This window comes from Rhineura floridana, chromosome 8, assembly GCF_030035675.1.
Source record: "Rhineura floridana isolate rRhiFlo1 chromosome 8, rRhiFlo1.hap2, whole genome shotgun sequence".
Lineage (NCBI taxonomy): Eukaryota > Metazoa > Chordata > Lepidosauria > Squamata > Rhineuridae > Rhineura > Rhineura floridana.
The window spans coordinates 123,245,111-123,263,397 of NC_084487.1; the positions used below are offsets into that span (position 1 = coordinate 123,245,111).

At 41.8% G+C, this 18,287-nt stretch overlaps 1 protein-coding gene across 1 annotated transcript in view; it reads left to right on the plus strand.

Annotated features, from left to right (window-relative positions):
* Nucleotides 1–18,287, plus strand: part of PCLO (piccolo presynaptic cytomatrix protein) — a 394,902-nt gene that overhangs the window by 56,994 nt on the left and 319,621 nt on the right. The gene's annotated exons all lie outside the window — the stretch shown is intronic.

The following is an 18,287-nucleotide window of genomic DNA, read 5'->3' on the forward strand; positions in this document are numbered from 1 at the left end:
TGAGCGAATTAAACCAGATCAAAGCAATTCAAACTGCTCAAGCAGGTGAGTAAACTCTCTCTGGTAGGGCAGAATCCCTCCAGTCCCCTGGGCATGTCAGCAGCCATTGGCTGTGGCTCCCCAGCCAAGGATAGAGAAGCAATTCCATCCCTCCTTGCTGGCTGAGCCTTGGGTGTGCACCCACCTCCACATCATGGCCCCGCTGTCCTGGTGTTCATCCTGCTGCTCAAGTCAGATCACGAGGGCACCCCCCCAGGTCCCCCCTGTGCAGCAAGTAGTGGTGGTTCCCTAAAAGGTGCCCTTTGCCTAATAATGCCTCAGTATACCTGTTGTTTACCCTCCATCTTCCTCACTTGCCCAAACTTCACTCCACAAGAGGTGATCAGCTGCAGCTTGATCACCTCTCACCCCACATAAACAGTTCAGACAGACCCAGCTGCAGGTCCTCCAAAAAGAAATCACAACCCTGTACCGAAAAGTGAACCCTGTCATCCCTAAACAAATGGGGAGAATCATAACGAGTCCAACCGTGCTGTTTGTGGGCCCACCCCATCTCCAAAACCATTTTCTGAACCATCCTATTCACCCAATGTTATTAGGATGAACAGCGCCACAGCAAACCTTATGCTCAAGCCTCTCTGATCACACAATGAACAGGTCAAGAAAACGACTCTTGATCCATTGAAAGTCATGGGTAACCCTATGCAGCAGGTTGATACCCGAATGCTGCACAAAATCATTCTCCCCCAAATGTGCCACTAAAACATGTGGTACTGGACCAACCATCATTATCTTTAACACGGTTGGAATGAATTCTCCCCATAACATTCCACATTTAGCCACCTACCACACCGTAGCCCAAGCCGAAAGGTACAACTGTGTCCACACTGTAGAAGAACTGGCCCTCTTCTGGGCCCAGAAGAGGATAGAGTGGCCACAGAGAACCACATGGGCCGGGTCCAGTAGGCACCCCAAACCTGTAAGAACAGAAAACAACAAATCTACACAGCCGAACGTAAGCCTTAAATGTGGCAGATCGCCTAGGGCTTGAATGTCTTCTGGGGGAAGGTCCACTAGGGCTGTGGCAATAGCCACCCCGATCCAGAAGGAATGCAATCCAAATGCTCCAGAGTCACTAGGACCCACCTCAGGGTCAGTAGGCAACTTGCGCTCCTTCTCCAATGTTTCAATCCTAGACACCAGGGCACACATGGAACCAACATCGTCCTCATCCTCAGAGGAGGGTGGATGCTTGTTTGCCTGCTTGATCACTCTCACCCCCTTTTTTGGCTTCACCTTTCTGGGGGCATCATGAACCTACCCTGTAAAATTGCTGCAGTGAAAGATTGTTATTGTTATTACCTAATCTATTAAACACAACCACCCAGGCTAAACTGCCGTAACTCATATCCACTTGGGTAGACACCCACAACTACTGGTGGGGGGGGGAAAGAGGGAGAATGGAATAAAATAAATAAATCTGCCACCCACACCCCAAGCCACAACAACAATTTGAAAATATATTTTTTGTTCTTACATATTTATTCCCTAATCTGCCTACAGGCAACTGTATGGGAGGGAAGAAAACCCTCCCCAAATGTGCGAGTAATGGACCTATCTTAGTTAAATGAGCTAAGGAGGAACTAAATATGCCTATGAGTGGTTAATGCTCCCAGAATCAACCAAGCTCTCTTGTGAGCCTAAGCCCTCCCTGTATTTGCCCCAACCCACACCCCCTGGAGAACTGATCAACTACTGGGGAGGAGAAAGGCAACAATGAAATGGGAGCTTCCCCCAGAGTCCAAATGTCCAGATCGCTGCCTGCATGAACCGATCAACTGCAGGGAAGGAGGAAGGCAACGATGAAATGGGGGCTTCCCACAGAGCCGGAAGGCCCAGATCACTGCAATCGCGACCCGCTGTGCCACTCGCTATGCAAGTGCAATGAACTGGAAGATCAAAGGCAAGTCACAAGGCAAAGATCAAGATCAAAGAAAAGCCACGAGGCCAGAGCAATAGCACCGCTGCCACAATCTCCTCTTCATGAGGTGACAGCTAAGAGGTTGAGTTAGGGATGGGTCTGGCTTATAAGCCATGCTCAGCCCCTATCCAGGTTGGCCAAAATGGCCTTACACCATGTCTCCACCAACCCCTCCTTCTTCTGAGAAGGGGGGCGTGGAGGCAAATTCAGTCCCGCCAAAAACGGGAACGCCATTTGCATTTTCAGGAGGTATCATGTTATTATGCATAATTGGTGGGAGTCTCCTTTATTTTAGGTCAGCAAATACAAACTACAGCTTTCTTGCCCTAAACTTTTGCTTTGCATGTTTTTCTGGGCAAAATAGGGATATTAGAGTCAAAGAGCAAGGAGCGTATTTGATACACCAGAAAGGCTACAGTCCTTGTTAACAGTAATCAATCTTTTTCTTGTTGCTCCCTCACTCCATATTTACTCCTAAACCTTCTGCTTTTTTATACTTTACTTCCTGCTTTTAACTACTGTGCCTTTCTTGCATCCCACATACTTCTTCTAATTCACCTGCTGTCTTTTCCCTACTTAGGAGTGGCTGGCGGGGTGGGGCGGCAGCAGGCCTGGTTCTAAAGGGTGGCCAGGTGGGGCACTGGCCCGACGGCCCCTGGAGCTACAGGGGGGCCTCAGCTACCCCTCCGCTCCCCTCCTGCGATCCACAGCCCCCCATGCCCCACACCTACCTGTCTGCTGTCTTTTACCATTGCCCTTAACAAAGATGGCGGCCACGGTGTCCCTAGGGTACTGAAGCCCCTGCCGTCATCTTAGTTGATGGCAGAGATGCACGCGCATCATCCCCTTAGGGAAACCGCGGCCGCCATCTTCGTTAAGGGCAATGGTAAAAGACAGCAGACAGGTAGGTGGGGTGGGGATGCAGGCGGGCGCAGGCACACACACACGGCCCCCTGGCACTGGCATTGCTGCAGTTTACCGGGAGTGACAAGGCGGCAGTGAAGTCAGCACGGATGCAGCAGGGGAGCCAATTTGGTGCTCCTGCTGGTACATCCAGACAGTGCTGACTTTCCAGCTGCCTTAACTTGCCCCTCTCCCTCCCAGTAAGCCATAGTGATGCCAGTGCTGGGAGGCCAGATATGCACCTACTCTTGTGCCTACTTCTTTAACACGTATTTCCTTTACACTATGAGATCTCAAAAGAGATGGTTTCACAAAGGTAGTTTCTCCAGAAAATAACTGTCAATTAGCTGGTATGGCAGTATATTTGCTTTTCTCCAGCAATATAGGTCCCTCTTTCATCCTTTCCCTCTTTTCCTTGCAAGACTGGGGTAAAAGGGGAGATTGATTCCTCAGGAGTCAGTGTGGAGTTACCACTGAATTTCCCCAAAAGTAAGATCTGAGACAAATTTGAAGCATTCTGCTTAGACAAAACATCCTTAGGAAGGTGAATAATTTCAATAAGATCAGTGAGATTTCTCAAGGAAGGGGATTTTGAATATCTCTATAATATCATATGTGGCCTGCTGGTACATTAGAGTAATTTATCTATGGTATATTCTAAATCCTATTCTGCTGATGGCTATAGATGTCATTCTAAGGATAATTTAGAGAGTAAAAAAACCTATTAGGGTCTTATAATTAACTCTTGAAACCCCTCTTAGGTCATTGTGGTGCTTTACAGTTCTGTGGCTTTAACTGGAAACTGGTTTTAACTGGAAATGTAGCTGTTCCACAGAAGTTGAATGAGAATAATTTAAAGAGACAGTTTGTTTTGTGTGTCTGCTGTTGGTTTTCATCACTGGAGTTGTGGGTAGTAAATCTCTTTGAAAGCTACAGGCTCTGAGGAGGTATGCAGAAATATCCTCCGTTACATGGTAGTGATGATAATCTCCGTGGTTGAAGGCCTCAAATATAACTTCATGGTTTTTGTCTTTAAGTTGTGGCTTATTAATGATAGCTAATATTTTGCAACATAATTCTGAGTTGCAACAGTGGGGGGGGGCTCCCAGCAGGTACAATAAGAGATTGAGAGATGGTTTATAACAGTACCTCAGAAATGGAAAATGTGTGGTAGTTCGTTTTACCACTATAGAAGTGTGAAGCACTTTTGACACTCAAAAAGTGCTGTATGGATGATTATGATGATCAGCTGTGCCCTTGCATGATCTGCAGAACTGATGATAAGGATTCTCTCCTCTCATACAGCTTTTATTTATAGACTTGTTCAACTAACAGTTGCTGCGGAATCATGAGGAGATATTTTACCTTCCTATATTCTATTTTTGTCTGTCTTTTTGTTGCAGGTCTCCTGGCAGGTTTACTTCATCATACTAAAAAAATAATTTGGTTCATAACTTTCCCCCTAAGATTCAGTGTTGCAGGAGAGAGCTTCTTTCTCAGCATGATAATCCCTGGTGAAAAAGAAATTTATTTATTGAGTAACCATCTAAACCTACAGTATTGTCCAAATGTTGCTGGTACTGCCGCTGGGGTTGCTGGCTTGGCTTTGACCCTTGATAGGGCCTTTTCAGTGGTGGTTCCCCATTTGTGGGATGCCCTTCGTAGTGAGGTGTTTCTTCATCATTATTGGCTTCATCATTATTGGCTTTTAGAAGGAATCTGAAAACATTCCCTGTTTACTCATGCATTTGATGGCTGAAGGAGACTGTTCCTGGCAACCTGGAGATAACTGGATGAAATAATATTTTTAAACATAACTGCTTTTTGAATATTTTTAAGTGTAACTATTTTAATAATGTTTCAAATTGATTTTAGAATGCTTGTTAAAAATTGTAAATGTGTTTGTTGCCCTAGAGACCTTTGGGGGGGGGAAGGACAGAATATAAATTTAATAATAAAATAATAATCATTTGTATTATTGTTGTCCTTCAGTCCCATAACACTTTCTAATATCAAGTTATAAACTATTTAGTTAAGAGTTATACTATCCTTTTTCAGAAGGTCCTCAAAAAAGAAAACTTCTGTTTAAAACTGGCAGTATTTAGAGCTGCAGTTATGTAATTGAATTGATGCCCCCAAGTAAATGACATCAAATCCATTGACCTCTAAGCCAATCTATGTGAATTAGAAGGTTTCTCTCTCTTCTTCTAGCATGCTTTTGCTCAGCAATCACTTCCAAGGCTGGGAGGAAGTTATTGGGTCTTGGTGACTTACTAGCAATGCTGCTCCTGCAGAGCTGGCACCAGAATCTGGCATCTGTGGGCAGGTGCGTGGTCCCACCACTGACCCTTTCCCTTGGCTCCCTTTTAAAAAACTTCCAATCCAGATCAAGGATAGAACATTCCAACAATCTTGATATTGGGCTGGATGGATTTTTTTCTAATTCAATCTTGCTCCTTGATCTCAGTTTGACTGGAGTTTTTTATTATTATTTCTGGTTCCATTAAAGTATACATTTTTTATGAACAATTACAATTGTACACTGACATATTGTACACAATGAAATAATGCAACGTACACATTCTAGCTTTTGTACAATCAGAACAGAGCAAGCAGGTGGGTTTTTATCCCCAAACTATATATTTATTGATGGTGTGTGTTGGTATAATAATGCTTTGAGCTTGGAACAAAAAAATACCTAGCAGCAAGCTGCATTTTTCCTGTCCTATAACATTGCATGTATTTGATGCATATTGGTCAATGGATCATGTTGCTTGGGGACAAACAAGTTGGGCTAATCACAGAGGAGGACCAAACTTCAGTGAGTCTCATAAACAGACAAAGCTTGCGTGCATTGGAATCCACAAATCCGTATCAAGATCCATTTGAACTTGAATCCTCAAGAATCCCTCCCAGGACTCCAAGCAATCCTGGCCTGCTGGTGTGGCATACAGGGCTAGGATCCGCCCTTTCCCATCATTTGCCAATCCTCAAACTGAAATGTTGAGAAGGGGGAGGGTGTAAAAAATAATAATAATAATAATAAAATTTTATTTAATTAGTCGCCCATCTGTCCGCCTAAACGGACACTCTGGGCGACGTACACAATATAAAAACAGTATAAAAACATATACATACAGCAAATTACAATATTAACAGCAATTCATCTAACCATCCTTCAGTAAAACAATATAAAAACCTAACCCACCCCAGAAATCCCATAGGCCTGCCTGAACAGCCAGGTCTTTAAAGCTTGGCGAAAAGCCATCAGGGAGGAGGTGTGACGAAGGTCAAAAGGAAGCAGGTTCCAGAGGGTGGGGGCCACGATCGAAAAGGCCCTCTCTCTGGTCCGCACCAGTCTAGCTGTTTTCACCGGTGGGACCGAGAGAAGGTCTTGCGAGGCTGATCTTGTTTGGCGGCATATTTGGTGATACTGGAGGCGTTCCTTCAGATAGACTGGGCCAGAACCGTATAGGGTTTTAAAGGTTAGTACCAACACCTTGAATTGTGCCCGGTACACAACTGGCAACCAGTGTAACTCCATCAACACTGGGGTAATATGGTCCCGGCGACGGCTCTGCTTTATTAAGCGTGCCGCCGCATTCTGTACCAGTTGTAATATCCGGACCGTCTTCAGGGGTAATCCCACGTAGAGCGCATTACAATAGTCTAATCGAGAGGAGACCAGGGCATGTATCACTCGTGGGAGCAGATGTAAAGGAAGGTAGGGACGCAGCCTTTGTACCAGATGAAGTTGGTACCAAGCTGCCCGGCTCACTGTAGAAACTTGAGCCTCCATAGACAGCTGGGAGTCCAAAATGACCCCTAGGCTGCAGACCTGGTCTTTCAGGGGTAATTTCACCCCATTAAGTACCAGGTCAAAATTTCCCAGCCTTCATTTATCCCCCACTAGTAACACCTCAGTCTTGTCGGGGTTTAGCTTCAGCCTGTTCTCTCCCATCCATCCACTTACGGACTCCAGGCAATTGGCAAGGTATCCACAGCCAACTCTGGTGAGGATTTAAATGAGAGATAGAGCTGCATGTCATCCGCATATTGGTGACACCGCAGCCCAAAACTCCTGATGATGGCTCCCAGCGGTTTCATATAAATGTTGAATAGCATGGGGGAGAGGATAGAGCCCTGTGGCATGCCACAGTCGAGGGGCCAAGGGTCTGAAACCTCATCCCCCAACGCTACCCGTTGGTATCTGCTGGAGAGATAGGAACGGAACCACCGTAAAACAGTGCCTCCTGTTCCCAACCCCTCCAGCCAACTTAACAGGATACCGTGGTCAACGGTATCGAAAGCCGCTGAGAGATCCAGGAGGATGAGGAAAGTGTGTTCTCCCCTATCCAACGCCCTCCTCATATCATCCACCAGAGCGACCAAGGCTGTTTCAGTTCTGTGTCCAGTCCTGAAGCCCGACTGGAAACGATCTAAATAATCTGCTTCCTCCAAGTGTGTCTGTAACTGTGTAGCCACCACACGCTCAATCACCTTGCCCAAAAACGGTAAATTGGAAACTGGGCGAAAGTTGTTTAAATCTTGGGGATCCAAGGAGGACTTTTTCAGAATAGGTCTTATTATTGCCTCCTTGAGGGCTAATGGCATTGCACCCTCCTCCAAGGACGCATTTACCATTGCCTTAATCCCTTTGCCCAGTTCCGCTATACAGCTCATAACGAGCCAAAGACTGTTTTTTTCAGTTAGAAGGGAGGTTGAGATGAGAGAGTGATGAGATCAGATTGAGCTGTGATCTGGTATGCTCACTGACAGGTCAGTTTTGGGTTAGAGAGAGCGAGGGAGGAGGAGGATATAGAGGATTAGGAGACAAATGGGAGTGGCTGGAACATAAGAAGAGCCTGCTGGATCTGGCCAGTGGCCCATCTTGTCCAGCATCCTGTTCTCACAGTGGCCAGCCAGGTGCCTGGGGGAAGCCCGCAAGCAGAACCTGAGTGCAAGAACACTCTCCCCTCCTGAGGCTTCCGGCAACTGGTTTTCAGAAGCATGCTGCCTCTGACTAGGGTGGCAGAGCACAGCCATCACGGCTAGTAGCCATTGATAGCCCTGTCCTCCATGAATTTGTCTAATCTTCTTTTAAAGCCATCCAAGCTGGTGGCCATTACTGCGTCTTGTGGGGTCAAATTCCATAGTTTAACTATGCGCTGAGTAAAGAAGTACTTCCTTTTGTCTGTCCTGAATCTTCCAACATTCAGCTTCTTTGAATGTCCACGAGTTCTAGTATTATGAGAGAGGGAGAAGAACTTTTCTCTATCCACTTTCTCAATGCCATGCATAATTTTATACACTTCTATCATGTCTCCTCTGACCCGCCTTTTCTCTAAACTAAAAAGCCCCAAATGCTGCAACCTTTCCTCATAAGGGAGTCGCTCCATCCTCTTGATCATTCTGGTTGCCCTTTTCTGGAGTGGGAGATGTTATGAGGTACTAGGAAAGGAAAGGGTTAAGGAATAAACATTGAGAGAATTAGTTTAGGTAAAGGCTATGACTGTAATCCAATACATGTCTGCTCAGAAGTAAGCTCAGTGGGACTTACTCCCAGGAAAGTGTGAATTGGATTGCTGCCTACATCTGTTACAGTGCAACACTCATGCTAATGAGCCGGCTATACACGCTTGTCTTGAAGAAGTTCTTGGTTTAGAAATAAAAGTTTTCTTTTTGCTTTATCCTGCATCCTGGCTCTAGTTAATATTGGGTTTTGGAATAACTGTGGAACCCAAACAGGCCTGGTCACGTATCTGGAGTCCTATTGGGATATACATTCTCACTCTTACTGCTCCTATTTTGGACAGTTACCTCATGGACTCTCAGTGACCTAGGAGAGGTCATAAAATGCAGGTGAGATGGGATAGCTGGTTCTGGTGAGGGGGGAGAACTGAACTAGGGGAGAGGACCTGGTTTCCCTCCTCTGCGGTTTTTAGTGGACTGTCACAGCTGGGTCTGCCATTTCAATTTCCCACAGTGCCCCAGAGTGACACTACATCAGAGCCATTGTGTGAGAAATCTAAGCCTTTCAAAACTGGACTGACCCTATGGCACTGCTAGTTCCATTGGAACCATTTTCTAGCAGCATGCTTGGTAGGCACCAAACCCCAGCAATTTCCTTTCTCTTTCCAGGCGTAGAAGGGCTGAACAAGGAAAGGTTGGAGTTTTAATAACTCTCCACATTCAGTCTGTTTGGTACATTAGGTCCAGTTTTGGTGGACGAGGAAGACACCTTCACCTCTGAATTTTGCTGCTGAACAATTGTGAACACAGTTTTATTCCCAAGCAAGGCTGTTTATTTTATCATTTGCACTTATTAAAATGGTAGCACTTCTCTCCCAATTTCTAACATTCCTTTCACCCTGCAGCACCGGTTCATTATGGAACGGTGGCTTTTTGACTGATATACTGCCATGTCATCCTAATTTTTGTTCACACCTTTGGGCATGGTATGACACAACAATGGACATAATTGGACTTGTTGCTACTCCCCTACTCTTTCTGCACACGCATACTTCTGTTCCCCCATGATTTCCACTGAATGCAACGGGAAACAATTGTATGCTGGTATACTGCCCCAAATTTTGTCACTTTATTCCCCATGATTTTCTGGGTTAGCGGAGTTGCAAACAGATTTTTCCGGAAGCAATTAACATGGAAATGAGCACTAAACTTCGGCTATATTCAGCTAGATTTCCAGAAGTGGTTTTTACGTTGTGTGAAAGATCAAATAAAATGTAGAAATTAACTGGTAAGGAAATGTCAGGAAAATGGAATAAAGTGCTGTCTGAATTAGGGATTGGTGAGAATTTCAATTCAGTTCACATTTCAAGCAAACAATATGAGAACTGAAACACAGCTGTCCTTTGAAATTTGCATTTATTAGAATTTTGGGATGCAGTTTGCCAACTAAACAATATTTACAAAATGCCTATATTAGGGGAAAGTGTGCATAAAAATGAATATATGAGTGAAATAGCATGCAAAAGGCATGATATAAGGAGAAACGGCTTGCAAAAATGTGTACCTTTATCAAAATTGACTACAAAAATGTGTTTATTTGGAGAAATTTGCACTAAAATGGTGGAGAATTTTCATGAGATTTTTTTTTAAAAAAATTGCAGATTGCTACAGAATGTAGAAGACTTAATTTAACATTAGAAATGTGAGAAACTGAGAGAACCAAAAGTGACAGATCTTTCCATCCCTAGTCTGAATGCAGCCTATACATATGATTACAATGCAGAGAACAGTTGGTGAGCTTTAGCTTACCAGTACATCAGTTAGAGCCTTTGCCTCTTCCTTCCATTGGCAGCACAGTCCATAAGTTAAGGGGATACTTGTTTATTTGGGGATGGGGTTTGGTGTGCTGTTATAATAGTGAAACAAAACATTAAGGATTTCCTTTTTTTCCTTTTGGTAAATAATTTATTATTACATGATTACCCAGAGTTCATTCCTAATTACTATGATTTAAAAAAAAAAATATCCGTACAAGAATTCCGTGTATATGAGTATTTTCTTGCGCTTTGCTATTCTAAAGTAAAGTCCATTTTGAGGGGGTGGGAAGACTACATTTTATATTTGTCTCCCTTAAAAATATATATACAAAATTAATTTGATAATAGACACTGTTCCATTGTTTGGGTTACAGGTATGATGCTTGTACAATTGTTATTCTGGCAGCTCTTAATAATATTAACTAAAACCACTTAAGCAATTTCAAGATGCAACCAAAGAGAACAGGGAGTGGTTCTAGTGAGATTTTGAATATTATGTAATATTAAAGTTGTCCTTCTCTTCTAAGCTTTTATTTATTGTACATTATCAAAGTCACCTACATTGGAGTTCTGACAAAATGCACATTTATTTGAACTAATCAACCATAAGGCAGCTGCTTCATTGACTAAACAATCAGTTGACAGCCTTATTAAAAAGTAAGATATGATAATAAATAGATTTTAATTCACTTTTCTTATCTTGAAGGACTGTGATCGGAAAGAATGCTACATAACTGAAACTCTTGCATTTCGCAAGAAAAATGTTTACAAATATGAGTAATAGAGAAGAATCTAGTTTTAAGCATAAAAAAATATTTTATGGCATGATACTGGTTTTAAAGAAGAGTCCAAATATCCTGTTACATATATGTCTAAAACCATTGTATGTTCACAAGTTCTGTGCCTCAGTGAATGACTATTTCTTTAAGTAAAAAAAAACACTTCTGGGAGCTGTCATAGAAAATGTCACTTGATTGTACCTATTGTCTCTATATTATTTTAGCTTGACTTTATGAAGCAGCTTTATGATCATAAAAAGGAATTTCTATTACGTTCTCTCATGAAATCCTTTTGCAATCCTTGTATGTTTTATGGAGTCACAGAAAATGAGAGCCCGAAAGAACACAGACATCTTGGCTGTCTTTGGACAATGGCATGTTTCCAAGGTTTTTTTATACTGAAAAGTCATCCATTAATTAACCATTCTACTGGTTTATTATTGTGTAAAATACACAATGTTAAAATATACCTGAAAATGTTTCCCTTTTAACAATGGTGACAGTATGCTGGGGAATATTTTTCCTCCGGTCTTTTGAATGTTCAGCAGATGCAATCCTGCTTGCTCCATGTATGGACATATAAAGGGAGACCTCTCATTGGAATATTAATTTGCCACAGGTGTTGGGAACCTTTGGACCTCCAGGTGTTGCTGAACTACAACTTCCTGGTCATGACTTTCCATCGTCCTTGGTCATCCATTGTCCTTGGCCATTGGTCATGCTTGCTGGGACTGATGGAAGTTGTAGTTCAGCAACATCTAGAGTGCCAAATGTTCCCTTCCCCCTGTTTTACCATCTCCTTCAGATTTGCAGAAGCAAGAGTAGTGCTGTATGTAGGAGCCCAGAGAGGAAGGAGCAGAGAGGAGAGGTCACCGCAGTGTGAGATACAGAAAGGCCCCTTTAAAGTGAATGTCCTGGCTGGGATGCAGAGTATGGCCAAGTACTGAGGCAGAATTGTGGGATGAAATTCATATATAAATCAAATTGACAGCTTTTTAGATTTGTGCCATTTAAAAACTTTTTTTTTAAAAAAAAACAACTTTATTTCATTTAAGAATTGCTTCTCATTAAACATCCCAAAGTGATTTAACAATAAAAACATTTTAAAAAACCAATTCCAAGTCCATTACAGATTCAGACTGGGATAAAAACCTTCACTTAAAATGCTTGTTGAAAAAGGAAGGTCTTTAATACGTGCTAAAAAGAGACACAGTCTGCCTGATATGTAACAGGAGGGATTTCCAAAGGGTAAGTGCCACCACTCGGAAGGCCTGATTCCTACATCATAAGAAACAGACCTCCTGATGAGATGGTATCTGCAGGAGGCCCTTTCCTGCAGAGTACAGTGATTGGTTGGGTGTATAAAGGGTGAGATTATCTTTTACATATCTTGATCCTGGTAGCTAATTAGGAGTCTATAGTTTTTGAAGCATTAGAGCAAGCATGGGGAACCTTTGGTGCTCTTGGTGTTGTTGAGCTACAACTCCCGTCATCTCAGGGGATGCTTGTTGGGACTGATGGGCTTGTAGTCCAGCAACATTATATCTCACTGATACAGGATTTTATAGCGTTTTGTCTTATATTCATGCATGACCACTGCTTTCACATTTATAACAAGATGATTATAAAAGCTTCATGCTGTATCAAGCGATGTTAGAATCTCTGGTGGCTTCTGTAATATCAGAATTCCTTTACCTTTCTAGAGGCTCTTCCTAGCCAAAATAAGAAGTACTTTAGAGTGAGCTGTTTAAAAGCAGCGATTTTGTAACTTGATAGCAGTGATTTTCAAAATATGTGCGCATTTCTCTGGAGGCAGAGAGGGAAAATGAGAGAACTGGGAAGATTTGAACCTTCCCCTATGTTGAGATCACTGGGGAAGTTGGAGCAAAGCTGTTTCAGGTACCTTCTTGGGCAGAAGTTAAGTGTGACAATCCACCTTTTCTGTGGAACTGGAACCTTAACTGTAGTGGGCTTTTGTTTCTGGAATGTGCTGCTTCTTCCAGTGTGTAGAGCTAATTTCCTTCTAATGTTTAGGAAGCAAGTCAAAGATATTTGAAGTCTATTGCACTACGGTTATCATTTTAGATTCTGGTTCATGTCAAGAGCCTTATTTTTAAAGACACTAAGATATTTTACTCTTTTGTAGGCCACCTTGACGCTGTTTGGATGGAAAGATGTGATAAACATAATAATGAAATGAATAAATATTTATTCATTCTTTTCTCTCCTTTTCAAACACACAGCAAAGAGCTGCTGCTGATCCATTTTGCCATGGTCTACAATGAAGCTGATTCAATCTGGAACAGAAAAATGCAATCTAAACAAGTGTGCCTCAGCAAAATTTGTAATGATTCAATCAGCTTCTTTTACCAGAGTTTATAGACTTGCATAGCTGCTGAAGTTTTGGAATATTGTATTTGGGTTGCTGATTCACTCTGTGACAGCCACAGATGTGCTTGTAAAGAGAATGCCAGCAGCTTCACTAGCATTTACATTTAGTTGACACCTTTTTGCAGACAAACTTCTGTGTCTTTAACAGCACTTGAAAAGCTGATTTTCAACAGGTGAACCTTTTTATCACCCCTGGAAAATTTCCACCTGCTGAATTTCTGCTTGCCATGTAGCTGTTAAAGGAACAAACATTCTGCCAGAAAAGAGTGCCATTCTTATTCATAGCTTGAGCATCTTAAACGGGCCACCTGCAGCCTGCATCAGCCATTACAGACTTTCTGTTAAATGTGATATCTTCTGAGTTGATTGAGAAATCAGAAACTGTATTCTCAAACAAAGGGAGAGACCATAATTTCATTGTAGAGCCACCCTAGTATTTTTAGGACCCACCCTATTTTCTGTGATGCTGTTTTGGTTGTTTTTAACTGTTGTAATTTAATTTGCCAGAGACCTTGGAGAATGCTGCCGGTCAGAGTAGACCTTTCTGGGCTACATAGTCAAACATTGTGAACTGACATAAGGCAGTTTCCTCTGAGCCTTTTCTAACTAAAAACTGATGCCTGGGATCATCTTTAAATTCGACCACTTTGTCTGGTTGTACTGGCTTTCTTGTTCACATTTGGTCAGTTGCTCCCTTGCCCACTTTTATTTTATTCATTCATTCATTCTTTTTGTATGCCACTTTCCCACACAAATGTGTCCAAAGTGGCTCACAACATAAAATATTTTTTTATTTAACTTTTGCATATTATTTATTTTATTTTTATTTATTACATTTGTCACTTTTCTACAAATTAAAAGTAGATTAATATATTAATGTATATATATGTTTAAACAACAGTATATAAAGCGGTGAAGCAACCCTTCTTAGGAAGGCTACACAACAGAAGCCCTCCAAAAACCTTCCAAAGTTAAGAAGCACGTGCCTGGGATAAGAGAAATGTGGTGGCACCAGATGTAGCTCCCTGGGGAACTTGTTCCACAAATGGGGGCCACCATTGAGAAGGCCTGTTCTTGTGTTGCCAGTCTGTGCACTTCCTTTGGAGGGGGGCACACAAAGAAGGGCCTCTGAAACTGAGCGCAAGGTCTGGATTGGTACATATAGTGAGAGGCTTACTTTTGTTGCTTGCTTGCTTGTAGGGAGATTGCTTTTGTTGTCAAACAACATTTGACACCTTTCAAATGTTATTTTAATGTTATTTTAGTTCAGTATGTTTTAATTGTTCAAGTTTTTTAAGCTACCTTGAGAAGCTAGTTTTTTACACTTTAAAGGTGACATTAAAATATTTTAAATAAAGAAGTAAATTGTAAGTCCTGCTAGCCTTTACTGCTGAGGTAGGGATCATCAATAACAGTGCCCAACATTATTCATTCAGTTTTTTTGAGTTGACTGTTTTCCCCAATGCAGTTTAATTTGGGGAGGTTCTGGAGAGTCATATTACTATTGGGTAGGGGGCTGCATCTACACTGGTTTTAATTTGGGATGTACGTTGAGAACATTTCTTTTCTCTTTACTGGCTGATATATATTATACAGAGAATGTTCAGCCAGACTGAGGAGCAGTGAGTTTGACATCTGTTTGCAATATGAATCTTCTTAAACTTTACTCCAGTACTCTACCTGCCTCCTGGCATGTTTTCGTTCAGGTTATTGCAGAAAGCTTGACCTATCTGGGATTAGTAAAAGGGATTATTGGGGTAAAGGATGTGTCTTCTAGGTTGACTGGAGCTGCAGCATGTTTTCGTTACAAATTAAGAATTAGCTGTAATACTTGTCACTAGCAGAAAGACTGGGTGTTGTTGTTTGAGAGCTGTAATCACTCAAGATGAACTCTATCCTAATATGTTCCAATTGTATATCTATATTGTAGCATGGATTAATAAACAATTATAAAAATAATGCATCAGAAGATAAATTCTTGTTATATCAAAGGATTTGAAGCCTGTCAAACTGAGTTAGAATGGGAAATACAACCACCAAATCATTATATGAAATATAACTTCCTGACTAATTCAAGTAGGTGTTGCTTAGATGTTTTTGTACATCATGACTTGAAGGTCAATAATCAGAATAAAAGTGCAAATGAGGCATCTTCCACTGCGGTATTACTAATGGGCTAATAAAGACCTGTGTTAGAACAGCGATGAAGTTACTGGGGGGGGGGAAACGATTACCAAAATGTGGAGTCCCAGCTGTTAATGAGAAACCACACGTTAGAGCTGAGATGTATTACCCTGTTTATTGAAGAAAAGTAAACTGGGAACACTTGCCGCTATTGATATATGAGAACTGGATAGCAATGCTTGGCTTCAGCAACTGCTCATTGGACTTTTCAGACTGACTTTTTATGACTGTTTTAGAATTGAATTGCTGTGAGGGTCCAATCTATGTGATTCATAGATGCATCATAAAGAATTAATTGTTCTTTAAATCAAGAAGAGACATTGAGCTGCTGTGCTGCACCATACTTTGGCACTAGTATGGCAATGGGATGAGGTGCATGGAGGAGAAGAGAATATTTTCCACATGCCCAATGTGGTCCACCCTGGCTAAATGGTAAATTATGCTTGAGTGAATTTAATCAAACTTATTTCCCTGTATCTATATATGAGGTGTCCAGATCTTGTAAGATCTTCTGCTGTATGCTAGACCCAATCAGAACCAGTGTTAGTACTGAATGAGCAACATTCTGATGAGTAAGCTGCTGGCCCAGGCCCTCCAGAGAGAGAAAAAGAGGGCCTGCTTTTGAAGTTCTAGGACATGTAGTCTGTGATGAAGAAAACTGTGCCATCCTATGCGGCATTTTCTGCCAATGTTCCATCAGACTGTGGGAATTAAGTTCTGGATAAAATTACACGGACTTTGTTTTTTGAACAGGGAAGATACCAAATAAAGATGTTTGAAAAGGAATTGCTGCCTTTCAGAGACTTTTGGAATAACAAATGAACATGGATGAGTAACTGTTTTATTTTGTTGTAATTTATTAGAAAACACAGGAGAGTATTCCTTTCTGTTTGCTTTGTCTATGTTTTGTTCAGGGCTGTGGAGTCGGTACACCAAACCTTCGACTCCGACTCCTCTATTTTTCTACTGTCCGACTCCGACTCCACCCAAAATTGCTTCTTGTCAATCAAAATTTATTTGGAAGTTGGAGTCGGTACATTTCTACCGACTCCGACTTCGACTCTGACTCCTCCCAAAATTGCTCCCGACTCCGACTCCACCCAAAATTGCTCCCAACTCCGACTCCACCCAAAATTGCTCCCAACTCCGACTCCACGACTCCGACTCCGCAGCCGTGGTTTTGTTTTGCATTGTCTTATTCAGTTGTTTTTAAGATCAGGCATTTGTTTAAATATTGCTTTGATTTATTGTATTTCAATGCCGCTTTCCATGCAAATGAATCCCAGAGCAGTTTACAAACAAACAATTACAAAGCAACTTAAAAAAATCATATAGCACAAGTTATACAATATAATTAACAAATCATCCAATAAAACAATTATAAATTATAAGTGGTAATGCTAATAAAACAGCAGCTAAAAAGCAAGCTAAACTTTATTACATTCACCCCCTCACACACATATTAGCTCAATAGTAATTCTCTCTATTCAATCCATTAAAATACAGAGTCAGCATACAAGAAAACCCTGATCCAACAGAAATTCTCACAACAGAACCATGCTATAACAAGCACCCAGACTCTCTCATACCACTCATATAGATGTGTGTTCATGGACAGCAGCCCTACTCCCACCCAAGCTGCTGTTCCTCATGCTTAAGCTCTTGCCAAGAGATTGGGATAAATTCCACACTCCCTCTCTTGGGACTCCATACTCTAACCGAGAGGTACCACCATTTGGCCCCCACAAACAGTTTCAACATAAAACAACAAACAAAGGTGGTAATAATCTTGCATAGATAGATGGGCTGGATGTCCAACAAATTGTCACACCCCATTTCTTTTCTGCTACAGCTGTTGATATTGTACCTTAATGTTTGGTTCAAATGAAGTATATTTTAGAATTTATTGGAGTATAACAAGAGACTTAAAATGTAAGATTAGTTAAAATGTGAACTATATAATTGTATAAAAATGATGAATCGTTGTATTGTATATTTATATTATAATCTGTATTTATAAGCCCTAGAAGAGGAATGTGGAACCTTTTCTGGCTGGAATGCCAAACCTTTATTTCCCCAACCCATGGCAGGCCAGCAAATGAACATGGACTAGTAACTGTTTTATTTTGTTGTCGTTTAAAAGTCATAGTGATGTCAGGTGATACTTCCCTTTGAAGCCCTGATTTTCGAGACTTCAAAGCGAATCTGAAGGCACACTCCAATCTGCCCTCCAAACGCCCCCCTTCCACATGGAGAATTGTGAAGGGCAAGTTTTGGTTCTCCTCAGAGTGACTGGAAGTTCTATATGAAATTCCACTTATAATTCCACTGCTATAGAGAAAGATTAATTTTAAATCACCATATTATAGCTGAAAATCACACAACATAAAGAATGATTAGGGAACACAGTAAAGGAAAAGTGGTAACTCTGAGCCAGCCACTCTCCATCGTCAGGTGATACTTCCCTTTGAAGCCCTGATTTTCGAGACTTCAAAGCGAATCTGAAGGCACACTCCAATCTGCCCTCCAAACGCCCCCCTTCCACATGGAGAATTGTGAAGGGGGTTGAAGGCATGTTCCCATCCATCTTCAGCTAATGGGCAGATGCGAGTGTGCCTTCAAATGCCTCCCTCCATGCTTTTTCTCCAGGCCTCTGTGGTCTGAAGGAGAAGGGTGGAGTGGATTGAAGATGTGGTCCAGTCCATCTTCCGTCTTCCAAAGCAGCTACTTTACTCCCAACCTAAGGATGGAAAATGGAAT